Source organism: Triticum dicoccoides, chromosome 4A, assembly GCF_002162155.2.
Source record: "Triticum dicoccoides isolate Atlit2015 ecotype Zavitan chromosome 4A, WEW_v2.0, whole genome shotgun sequence".
Classification (NCBI taxonomy): Eukaryota; Viridiplantae; Streptophyta; class Magnoliopsida; order Poales; family Poaceae; genus Triticum; species Triticum dicoccoides.
This window is the reverse complement of record NC_041386.1, coordinates 15,657,427-15,671,104: the sequence shown is the minus strand read 5'-3', so window position 1 is coordinate 15,671,104 and position 13,678 is coordinate 15,657,427.

Below are 13,678 nucleotides of genomic sequence, written 5' to 3'. Positions count from 1 at the left end.
GAGTTTATATGTTTTGATGTACCGAAGGAGTTCGGAGTTTCGGATGAGATCGGGGACATGACGAGGAGTCTCTAAATGGTCGAGACGTAAAGATCGATATATTGGACGACTATATTCGGACTTCGGAAAGGTTCCGAGTGATTCGGGTATTTTTCGGAGTACCGGAGAGTTACGGGAATTCGCCGGGGAGTATATGGGCCTTATTGGGCCATACGGGAATAGAGGAGAGAGGCCCAAAAGGAAGGAGGCATGCGCCCCCCCTCTGGTTCGAATTGGACAAGGGGTGCAGCCCCCTTTTCCTTCTCCCTCTCCTCCTCTTTCCTTCTCTCCTACTCCAACAAGGAAAGGAGGAGTCCTACTCCCGGTAGGAGTAGGACTCCCCCCTTGGGGTGCCCTCCTCCTAGGCCGGCCGCCTCCCCTCTTGCTCCTTTATATACAGGGGCAGGGGGCACCTCTAGACACACAAGTTCATCAAGTTGATCGTCTCTTAGCCGTGTGCGGTGCCCCCCTCCATCATAGTCCACCTCGATAATACTGTAGAGGTGCTTAGGCGAAGCCCTGCGTCGGTAGAACATCAACATCGTCACCACGCCGTCATGCTGACGAAACTCTCCCTCAACACTCAGCTAGATTGGAGTTAGAGGGACGTCATTGGGCTGAACGTGTGCTGAACTCGGAGGTGATGTGCGTTCGGTACTTGATCGGTCGGATCGTGAAGACGTACGACTACATCAACCGCGTTGTGCTAACGCTTATGCTTTCGGTCTACGAGGGTACGTGGACAACACTCTCCCCTCTCGTTGCTATGCATCACCATGATCTTGCATGTGCGTAGGAAATTTTTTGAAATTGCTACGTTCCCCAACAGTGGCATCCGAGCCAGGTTTTATGAGTTGATGTAATATGCACGAGTAGAACACAAGTGAGTTGTGGGCGATATAAGTCATACTGCTTACCAGCATGTCACACTTTGGTTCGGCGGTATTGTTGGATGAAGCGGCCCGGACCGACATTACGCGTACGCTTACGCGAGACTGGTTTTACCGCCGTGCTATGCACACAGGTGACTAGCGGGTTTCAGTTTCTCCAACTTTAGTTGAACCGAGTGTGGCTATGCCCGGTCCTTGCGAAGGTTAAAATAGCACTAACTTGACAAACTATCGTTGTGGTTTTCGATGCGTAGGTAAGAACGGTTCTTGCTCAGCCCGTAGCAGCCACGTAAAACTTGCAACAACAAAGTAGAGGACGTCTAACTTGTTTTTGCAGGGCATGTTGTGATGTGATATGGTCAAGACGTGATGAGATATAAGTTGTTGTATAAGATGATCATATTTTGTTGAAGTTATCGGCAACTGGCAGAAGCCTTATGGTTGTCTCTTTATTGCATAAGATGCAAGTGCCAAATAATTGCTTTACTTTATCGCTATGCGATAGCAATAGTTGCAAGAGCAATAGTTGGCGAGACGACCATGTGACGACACATTGATATAGATCAAGATGATGGAGATCATGGTGTCATGCCGGTGACGATGGAAATCATGACGATGCTTTGGAGATGGAGATCAAAGGCACAAGATGATGATGGCCATATCATGTCACATATTTTGATTGCATGTGATGTTTATCTTTTATGCATCTTATTTTGCTTAATTCAACGGTAGCTTTATAAGATGATCTCTTACTAATTATCAAGGTACAAGTGTTCTCGCTGAGTATGCACCGTTGCGAAAGTTCTTCGTGCTGAGACACCATGTGATGATCGGGTGTGATAGGCTCTAGTTCAAATATAACGGGTGCAAAACAGTCGCACACGCAGAATACTCAGGTTAAACTTGATGAGTCTAGCATATAACAGATATGGCCTCGGAACACAGAGACCGAAAGGTCGAGCGTGAATCATATAGTAGATATGATCAACATAGTGATGTTCACCATTGAAACTACTCCATCTCACGTGATGATCGGACATGGTTTAGTTGATATGGATCACGTGATCACTTAGAAGATTAGAGGGATGTCTGTCTAAGTGGGAGTTTTTAAGTAATATGATTAACTGAACTTTAATTTATCATGAACTTAGTCCTGGTAGTATTAGCATATCTATGTTGTAGATCAATAGCTCGTGATGTTGCTCCCAGTTTATTGTGTTCCTAGAGAAAAATTATTTGAAAATTGTTAGTAGCAATGATGCGGATTGGATCCGTGATCTGAGGATTATCCTCATTGCTGCACAGAAGAATTATGTCTTTGATGCACCGCTAGGTGACAGACCTATTGCAGGAGTAGATGCAGACGTTATGAACGTTTGGCTAGCTCAATATGATGACTACTTGATAGTTTAGTGCACCATGCTTAACGACTTAGAATCGGGACTTCAAAGACATTTTGAATGTCATGGACCATATGAGATGTTCCAGGAGTTGAAGTTAATATTTCAAGCAAATACCCGAGTGTTGAGATATGAAGTCTCCAACAAGTTCTATAGCTAAAAAGATGGAGGAGAATAGCTCAAGCAGTGAGCATGTGCTCAGATTGTCTGGGTACTACAATCGCTTGAATCAAGTGGGAGTTAATCTTCTAGATAAGATAGTGATTGACAGAATTCTCTAGTCACCATCACCAAGTTAGTAGAACTTTGTGATGAACTATGATATGCAAGGGATAACGGAAACGATTCCCAAGCTCTTCGTAATGCTGAAATCAACAAAGGTAGAAATCAAGAAAAATATCAAGTGTTGATGGTAGACAAGACCACTAGTTTCAAGAAAAAGGGCAAAGGGAAGAAGGGGAACTTCAAGAAGAACGGCAAACAAGTTGCTGCTCAAGTGAAGAAGCCCAAGTTTGGTCCTAAGCCTGAGACTAAGTGATTCTACTGCAAAGGGACTGGTCACTGGAAGCGGAACTACCCCAAGTATTTGGCGGATAAGAAGGATGGCAAAGTGAACAAAGGTATATTTGATATACAGATTATTGATGTGTATTTTACTAGTGTTCGTAGCAACCCCTCGGTATTTGATACTGGTTCAGTTGCTAAGAGTAGTAACTCGAAATGGGAGTTGCAGAATGAACAGAGACTAGTTAAGAGTGAAGTGACGATATGTGTTGGAAGTGGTTCCAATATTGATATGATCATCATCGCACACTCCCTATATTTCGGGATTAGTGTTGAACCTAAATAAGTGTTATTTGGTGTTTGCGTTGAGCATGAATATGATTTGATCATGTTTATTGCAATACGGTTATTCATTTAAATAAGAGAATAAATTGTTGTTCTGTTTACATGAATAAAACCTTATATGGTTACACACCCAATGAAAATGGTTTGTTGGATCTCGATCATAGTGATACACATATTCATAATATTGAAACCAAAAGATGCAAAGTTAATAATGATAGTGCAACTTATTTGTGGCACTGCCGTTTAGGTCATATTGGTGTAAAGCGCATGAAGAAACTCCATGTTGATTGACTTTTGGAATCACTTGATTATGAATCACTTGATGCTTGCGAACCATGCCTCAGGGGCAAGATGACTAAGACTCCGTTCTCCGGAACAATGGAGCGAGCAACTGACTTATTGGAAATAATACATACTGATGTATGCGGTTTGATGAGTGTTAAGGCTCATGGCAAGTATCGTTATTTTCTGACCATCACAGATGATTTGAGCATATATGGGTATATCTACTTAATGAAACACAAGTCTGAAACATTTGAAAAGTTCAAAGAATTTCAGAGTGAAGTGGAGAATCATCGTAACAAGAAAATAAAAGTTTCTACGATATGATCGCAGAGGTAAAATATTTGAGTTAAGAGTTTGGCCTTCAGTTAAAACAATGTGAAATAGTTTCACTACTCACGCCACCTGGAACACCACAGTGTAATGGTGTGTCCGAATGTCATAACCGTACTTTATTAGATATGGTGCGATCTATGATGTCTCTTACCGATCTACCACTATCGTTTTGGGGTTATGCATTAGAGACAGCTGCATTCACGTTAAATAGGGCAGCATCTAAATCCGTTGAGACGACGCCGTATGAACTATGGTTTGGCAAGAAACCTAAGTTGTCGTTTCTGAAAGTTTGAGGTTGCAATGCTTATGTGAAAAAGTTTCAACCTGATAAGCTCAAACCCAAATCGGAGAAGTGTGTCTTCATAGGATACCCAAAAGAAAATGTTGGGTATAGCTTCTATCACAGATCTGAAGGCAAGATATTCATTGCTGAGAATGGATCCTTTCTAGAGAAGGAGTTTCTCTCGAAAGAAGTGAGTGGGAGAAAAGTAGAACTTGATGAGGTAACTGTGCCTGCTCCCTTATTGGAAAGTAGTTCATCACAGAAATCTGTTCCTGTGACTACTACACCAATTAGTGAGGAAGCTAATGATGATGATCATGTAACTTCAGATAAAGTTACTACCGAACCTCGCAGGTAAACCAGAGTGAGATCCGCACCAGAGTGGTACGGTAATCCTGTTCTGGAGGTCATGTTACTTGACCATGACGAACCTACGAACTATGAGGAAGCGATGATGAACCCAGATTCCACGAAATGGCTTGAGGCCATGAAATCTGAGATGAGATCCATGTATAAGAACAAAGTATGGACTTTGATTGACTTGCCCAAAGATCGGCAAGCCATTGAGATTAAATGGATCTTCAAGAGGAAGACGGACAATGATAGTAGTGTTACTATCTACAAAGCTAGAATTGTCGCAAAAGGTTTTCGACAAGTTCAAGGTGTTGACCACGGTGAGAATTTCTCACTCGTATCTATACTTAAGTATGTCCGAATCATGTTAGCTATTGCCGCATTTTATGAAATCTGGCAAATGGATAAAGAAAACTGCATTCCTTAATAGGATTTATTAAAGAAGAGTTGTATATGATGCAACCAGAAGGTTTTGTCGATCCTAAAGGTACTAACAAAATATGCAAGCTCCAGCGATCCATCTATGGACTGGTGCAAGCATCTCGAAGTTGGAATATACATTTTGATAAGTTGATCAAAGCATATAGTTTTATACAGACTTTTGGTGAAGCCTGTATTTACAAAAAAGTGAGTGGGAGCACTACAGCATTTCTGATAAGTATATGTATGACATATTGTTGATCAGAGATAATGTAGAATTATTCTGCAAAGCATAAAGGAATGTTTAAAAGGAGTTTTTCAAAGAAAGACCTCGGTGAAGCCGCTTACATATTGAGCATCAAGATCTATAGAGATAGATCAAGACGCTTGATAAGTTTTTCAATGAGTACATACCTTGACAAGATTTTGAAGTAGTTCAAAATGGAATAGTCAAAGAAAGAGTTCTTGCTTGTGTTACAAGGTGTGAAACTGAGTAAGACTCAAAACCCGACCACGGCAGAAGATAGAGAGAGAATGAAAGTCATTCCCTATGCCTCAGCCATAGGTTCTATAAAGTATGCCATGTTGTGTACCAGACCTATTGTATACCCTGCCCTGAGTTTGGCAAGGTAGTACAATAGTGATCTAGGAGTAGATCACTGGACATTGGTCAAAATTATCCTTAGTGGAATAAGGATATGTTTCTCGATTATGGAGGTGACAAAAGGTTCGTCGTAAAGAGTTACATCGATGCAAGTTTTGACACTGATCCAGATGACTCAAAGTCTCAATCTGGATACATATTGAAAGTGGGAGCAATTAGCTAGAGTAGCTCCATGCAGAGCATTATTGACATAGAAATTTGCAAAATACATACGGATCTGAATGTGGCAGACCCATTGACTAAACTTCTCTCACAAGCAAAACATGATCACACCTTAGTACTCTTTGGGTGTTAATCACATAGCGATGTGAACTAGATTATTGACTCTAGTAAACCCTTTGGGTGTTGGTCACATGTCGATGTGAACTATGGGTGTTAATCACATGGTGATGTGAACTATTGGTATTAAATCACATGGCGATGTGAACTAGATTATTGACTCTAGTGCAAGTGGGAGACTGAAGGAAATATGCCCTAGAGGCAATAATAAAGTTATTATTCATTTCCTTATATCATGATAAATGTTTATTATTCATGCTAGAATTGTATTAATCAGAAACATAATACATGTGTGAATACATAGACAAATAGAGTGTCACTAGTATGCCTCTACTTGACTAGCTCGTTGATCAAAGACAGTTAAGTTTCCTAGCCATAGACATGAGTTGTCATTTGATTAACGGGGTCACATCATTAGAGAATGATGTGATTGACTTGACCCATTCCGTTAGCATAGCACTTGATCGTTTAGTTTGTTGCTATTGATTTCTTCATGACTTATACATGTTCGTATGACTATGAGATTATGCAACTCCCGTTTACCAGAGGAACACTTTGTGTGCTACCAAACGTCACAACGTAACTGGGTGATTATAAAGGTGTTCTACAAGTGTCTCCGAAGGTACTTGTTGGGTTGGCGTATTTCGAGATTAGGATTTGTCACTCCGATTGTCGGAGAGGTATCTTTGGGCCCACTTGGTAATGCACATCACTATAAGCCTTGCAAGCATTGCAACTAATGAGTTAGTTGCGGGATGATGTATTACGGAACGAGTAAAGAGACTTGACGGTAACGAGATTGAACTAGGTATTGAGATACCGACGATCGAATCTCGGGCAAGTAACATACCGATGACAAAGGGAACAACATATGTTGTTATGCGGTCTGACCGATAAAGATCTTCGTAGAATATTTAGGAGCCAATATGAGCATCCAGGTTCCGCTATTGGTTATTGACCAGAGACGTGTCTCGGTCATGTCTACATAGTTCTCGAACTCGTAGGGTCCGCACGCTTAACGCTACGATGACAATTATATTATGAGTTTATATGTTTTGATGTACCGAAGGAGTTCGGAGTCCCGGATGAGATCGGGGACATGACGAGGAGTCTCGAAATGGTCGAGACGTAAAGATCAATATATTGGACGACTATATTCGGACTTCGGAAAGGTTCCGAGTGATTCGGGTATTTTTCGGAGGACCGGAGAGTTACGGGAATTCGCCGGGGAGTATATGGGCCTTATTGGGCCATACGGGAATAGAGGAGAAAGGCCAAAAGGAAGGAGGCATGTGCCCCCCCTCTGGTCCGAATTGGACAAGGGGTGCAACCCCCTTTTCCTTCTCCCTCTCCTCCTCTTTCCTTCTCTCCTACTCCAACAAGGAAAGGAGGAGTCCTACTCCCGGTAGGAGTAGGACTCCCCCCTTGGGGCGCCCTCCTCCTAGGCCGGCCGCCTCCCCCCTTGCTCCTTTATATACAGGGGCAGGGGGCACTGTCGGTGTCAAAACCGGCGGATCTCGAGTAGGGGGTCCCGAACTGTGCGTCTAGGCCGGATGGTAACAGGAGACGAGGGACACAATGTTTTATCCAGGTTCGGGCCCTCTTGATGGAGGTAAAACCCTACGTCCTGCTTGATTAATGTTGATGATATGGGTAGTACAAGAGTAGATCTACCACGAGATCAAGGAGGCTAAACCCTAGAAGCTAGCCTATGGTATGATTGTTGTATGATGAAGTTGTCCTACGGACTAAAACCCTCTGGTTTATATAGACACCCGAAGAGGGTTAGGGTTACACAAAGTCAGTTACAATGGTAGGAGATCTTGAATATCCGCATCGCCAAGCTTGCCTTCCACTCCAAGGAAATTCCCCTTCAGACACGGGACGAAGTCTTCAATCTTGTATCTTCATAGTCCTGGAGTCCGGCTGAAGGTATAGTCCGGCTACCCGAACACCCCCTAATCCAGGACTCCCTCAATAGCCCCTGAACCAGGCTTCAATGACGACGAGTCTGGCGCGCAAATTGTCTTCGGCATTGCAAGGCGGGTTCCTGCTCCAAATTCTTCATAAAAGTTTGTAAACACCAAGAGTAGTGTCCGGCTCTGCAAAATAAGCTTCCACGTATTGCCATAGAGAGAATAATATTAACACAAATCTAATTTGCTGACATATTCCGCAGCGTGACATCACACTACGGCCAAGCCTTTATTCGAATCGTTTTCACTTCTCCACCTCGGCGTGTTTTGCGAGGCGGTTTCCTTGGCACGTCTTGTCAAAGCAAAGATCGTGTCCCCTTTGTTTACGGGATCCACGTTAATACGGACATGGGTAACCCAATCGTGCCCGTTAGCATGTTTTCTCGATTAAAGGCGAGTCCCAAACGGTTACTGGGAGGGCTCCTGGTATTCAACCTCTTATAAAGAGACCAAGGCCTTACTCCTTTTCTCCAATCTCAAAACAAGTTCGCCTGTCGCCTTGAGTTCCAACACCCTAGGCTCCAGATTCCAGGCGCTTCGGACCTTCGACAATGTCCGGTTCCGACCTTCGAGGCTGATGGATGCCCTCCTCCGTCACGGAGGAGGACGTGCTAAGGTTGAGAGAGGCTAAGTTTTTGACCGCCGAAATTTTGCATAGGTTGCCTGCTCAAAGGCAGGCTATTCCTAGTCCCCAGCCTGGTGAGAGCGTAGTGTTCATGTCTCACTTCCTTCGGGGTTTAGGCTTCCCGATGGATCCCTTTGTGAGGGGGCTGATGTTCTATTATGGGCTGGAATTTCACGACCTAGCTCCGGAGTCCATCCTCCACATTTCCTCATTCATCGTTGTGTGCGAAGCGTTCCTCCGTGTTACTCCTCACTTCGGATTATGGCTCAAGACTTTTGGAGTGGAGCCGAAGATGATCGAGGGACGGCACGCAGAGTGCGGAGGTGATGTCATAAGTAAGAATGCCGATGCTCCATGGCCCGAGGGCTCCTTTCAAGAGGAGCTCGGCTTGTGGCAACGAGAGTGGTTCTATATCACCACTCCCAGGAGCGCCAAGTGGGTGGCGCCTCCTGCCTTTCGCTCGGGTCCCCCACCACGGCTAGCATCATGGGTCAACAAAGGATTAGATTGGGGGTTATCCAAAGACGTGCCCCTGTTGCAGGGCCGCATTAGGGATCTCTTAGAAAGAGACCTCAACCTGGTCAAGGTGACGCAGGTCATGCTGATTCGCCGAACATTGCCCGGCAAACGTCGCTCCCTTCATCTGTGGGAGTTTAATCCGGAGGGACCACGAGCTCTCCAGCATTTTATGGGCACAACGCCCGTGGAGATGTATAAAATGTTCTTCGGATCACAAGTAATGTGTCCGGATTTGACCGAGGACGCAGGTTTAAGCTGCAATCGCCCGGATACTCAAGTAAGTAACCTTGTGCCCGGACTTGCTATCCGTAAAATTGTCATAAACTCGCCCCTAAAAGAGCTGTCCTTTTAAACAGGAGTGGGTAGCGAAGGCGAAGCTGATCAGGTGTCCGGCTCCCCTTCCTGAGACCAGGCCGGATCCCGTGCTAGTCAGGATGTTGAAGATCGTGCCTTTGGAGGGAAGTGAGGGGGAGGACAAGGAAACTATGGCCTCCTCGAAGGAGGCTGCTCCGAAGGGAGGAACCGACAATTCCTCTCCTAGGGGGAAGAAGAGGGCCGCCTCTGACGACCCGGAGACCATGGCCTCAAAGCGGGGGAAGAAGTCCTCGTCAGAGGGTCCAGCGCCGGGGAGATCCTCGGCCGAACTACACCCCCAAAGGGATCAGCCCTCCAGCGAGCCGTAAGTAGAGAAAGATTTTCCTTTAGAGGGATGAGAGAAATCCTTACTTTTTATCTGAGAAGATTAACCGAAATTTTACCTTGCAGCTCGGACCTCAGCCCTTCTCAGTAGAGCTCGTCTTCGGGGGATCTTCTTCCGAAGATGATGGAGAGTGGAACGCCTCCCCCTGCCGTACCGCCTAGCGAGGCGGGCGACCCTGAGGTGTCATCGCAGAGGGTTTCTCCGAATCCGGCAAGGGTGGAAGGTAGCCATATGGCCCCCCAAGGTTCTCCGCGTCCTGCCTTCGATGGAGGTCATAGGACGAGTCCGGCACCGTCTGGTGCACGGTCAGAGGAGCTGATGATTCTGCTGGGGCGAGCTTCTATCTCAGAGGAGCACCGTGCATTGATGGGTACGGTGATTGGAAGGATTTCGTCCGCGGAAAGCGGATTGCATGAGGCCGTCAGAAGTTTGCTGACGGGTTTTGAGGTACGTTTGATAATGTACTTCTTTGTCAGTTGCGCATAAACAAGATGCGCCCTATGTAGATAGTAGCCCATGAGACTCTGTGCGTTGTCAAAATTGACGGCGCGCAGAGGATCATAATCCCAGGTCTAATTTTCGCCTTTGTATATAGGTGGCGAAGTGTCCGGAATCGAGCCGAACTTATGATTTTGCCGAGATAAAGCGGCAACTTGACGTGGCAGATGCCGACATCGCGCTCGTCAACGAGCGACTTGATGATGCTCAAGGTATGCAATTCCTCGGGCGGCATCTGGTAAGAGGAGCTTTTATGCCAGTATCTTACAATGTGTGTGCTTGACGCAGATGGTGCGGCCACCGTGGAGAGTCTCTGGGCGGAACTTGCCCGAGCTAAGGAACAAGCCAGGACAAGTGATGCGACTGCCGAGAAGGCACTTGAAGAGCTGAGAGCCGAACAGGCTGCTCACTGCCGAAGCAAGAAGGAGATGGCCGAGATGGCCGTGAAGTTAAAAAGCGCTGCTGACCGTTGCAAGCCTCTTGAGAAAGAAGACCGGGCGAGACAAACGGACTTAGAGAAGGCCGTTGTTGATGCCAAGGATGCTCGCTCTGTGATGAGAGCTACGAAGGAGGAGCTGCGTCAGGCCGGACAGATTGCGGCTGGAAAGCCATTTATGCTGCGGAGGAAGTTTGGCGATCCGAAATTTGCTCCGTTGGACCGGATGTGGAGTGCGAAGGACACCTATCTGGATTTGGCAGCGAGTGCTGCTGATGCAACCGAACACTTTCGAGATCAAGAAGATCACGAAGTGGAAAGGCTTTTCTGGTCGCAGTTCCACAATCCAGAGCGTCCACTGGCAGTGGACGATCGTCTGGCTCAATGGGCCGAACTGAATAGATTGTCCGGACTCGCCATGAAGTACGTCTTGGGTCATCTGTGGCCGGGGAGATCGGAGCCAAAGAGTTATTTCGGCTTGGTGTAGCAATTCCTTGGCGCGGTGCCACGTATCGATGCGATGAAGAGGTCAACATGCATAGAGGGCGCACGGATGGCCCTTGCCCGTGTCAAGACATACTGGGCAGGGATGAAGACCACCGTTGTTGCATCCCGATATTCGGACCAAAGCCGAGTACCCTCCGAGCACTATTTTTAGGAAGTCCTTGAAGGCGCTCGTGTAATAGAGACGCAGTGCTCGAAGGATGCTATGTTCTAATAGCATATGTAATTATGAAGCAATATTTTGATGAATTGTAGTAGCCTTTTATACTTGTACCTACAAGTATGTGGAACACCTCCTGTGCGGCCGTTTTAAGATATACATACAAAATCTGAAAGATGGCAGTCGTTGGCTTCAGCCCCCCCACACATAGTGCGGGGGTGCTCGCAGAAGGCGCATTTTCACACTTAATCCAACGTCTTGGTCCTACAAAGGAGGTGATAGCGCAGCGAGCTAGGCAACCGTACTATAATGCTTTAACACTTTCACTTAGCCATAGGAGCTTGACAATGGGACTATTTAGGTAGCCCCTGGTGGCGACTGCGCTCGCCCGAATTCGGGGCGCGTATGTGCCTGGCCGGGAAACGGCCCTTCGTTAATGCGGGGGAATCCTATAGATTCCGGAGAGTCATCGAGTGGTTGACCAGTCTCACGCCATATCATGACAGTCGGTTTTCGGCTTTCTCTACTGAGGTGCTCGCCTGGACGAACCAGGGCACAATCGCAGTAGTTCTCCTGGTGCCGCCTTAGCCGATAGAGCGGAACGTAAGGCGGCCGAACACAGGAGCCGGGCAACCCAACATTTGACCAAAATCATGGCTCGGAGCTGATGCATATAAGGCCAAACTCGCGACGCTGAATACTCCCTAAGGTATTCGGTCTTTATGAGAGCGGGCTAAGTAACGCTCTAAGGTATAAGCCCCTAGTGTCCAGGTACGTGCAAGAATTCTGACGTGGCCACATGCCAAGACGCCGGCCTCCTCCTTGGTCATAGAACCAGGGGATGTGTATCAACAAGAGACAGTAAAAAAGGTTTATGCAGGGTCTTAATCTGAAAAGAATCCTTGGAATGGGTCCCTACTGCACGTCTGCGCATGTGTCTCCGTTGTGCCGTATCCTGGACGGGCGCAGCACGACGTTCATCTATAAAAAAGAGAGCAACTAAGTTGAAAAAGGGGCGTGCCGAAAAGTTATATGAAATAAACAAAGTGTAAAGTAAAATATGGAAAATTGAGCTTTATTGTCTCTTATTTTATACGTGTGAAGCCCCTAGTGCAGGGGTATATGGTCACTAAGCCTTTATCAATGATACTTTTGTGCCGGACTCGTCTATCCATGTCCGTGGTCTTAATGACCTGTTCTGATGTTCTGGCTGGTGAAGCCATTGTATTGTGGGGCTGTTAAAGCGGACGCACAATCCTCCGCTTGGGGGAGGCGCCCTTACTGCTTCCCCGTTAAGGAGATGATGCCGCGTGTACCGGGCATCTTAAGCGTAAGAGATGCATAATGCGGTATTGCGTTAAAGCGGGCGAAAGCTTCGCGTCCCAGCAGTGCTTGATAGCGACTTGAGAATGGGACGATGTGGAAAGTCAGCTTTTCGCGACGGAAGTTATCGGCAGAGCCGAAAATAACCTCGAGCCGGAGAAAACCCATGCAATGGGTGTTCGGACCTGGCGTTACTCCTTGAAAGGAGGTTTTGCTGTGGCGAATTCTTTTTGGGTCGATCCCCATGTGGCGGATTGAGTCCTGATATATCAGGTTGAGTCTGCTGCCACCGTCCATAAGGACATTTGAAAACTGGAGTCCGCCAATTATTGGTTCGAGTACCAGGGCAGTCTAACCTGGGTTCCTGATACTTCTAGAATAATTCAGATGATCGAAGATGATTGGTTTTGACAACCAGTGGCGGGATTCCTTTGGGATAGACCGTGGGGCGCGTACCTTTATGGGCGCCGCACGTTTTGTTATGTGGAGTAAGTTTACTGTTTTTACTTCTTGTGGGAAATTCTTTTGTTTCCCGGTACTCTGCTTTTGGGGTTCGTCCTCGTCTTCGCTTGGTGTGTCGAGCCCCTTGTGTTCGGCGTTGAGTCTGCCGGATTGTTTAAAAACCCAACAATCTCTGTGGGTATGGTTAGCAGGCTTTCCGGGAGTACTGTGTATTTGACATATCCTATCGAGGATTTTGTTTAGATTGGATAGGTCGTCCCTGTTATCTTGGAGGGGCGGCTTTTTCTGATTCGGTCATGAGCTTTTGAATCCGGCATTGACTGCCGTGCTGTTTAGACTTTTTTCCTTAGTCCGGCGACGGTCCTTATTGCATTGCGGTTTTCCGTTTCCATCCCTAGTTTCGGATGTACTTGGGTCGCTGGTGCTGCATCTTGCCAACCAGCTATCCTCTACTGCGCAAAAGCGGGTCATGATGCTTGTTAGTGTGACCATTGTTCTTGGCTTTTCTTGGCCGAGGTGTCTGGCGAGCCATTTGTCTCGGACATTATGCCTGAAAGCTGCTAAGGCTTCAGCGTCCGGACAGTCGACTATCTGATTCTTTTTAGTAAGAAATCTATTCCAGAATTGTCGAGCTGACTCTCCGGGCTGTTGAGTTATGTGACTAAGATCGTCTGCATCC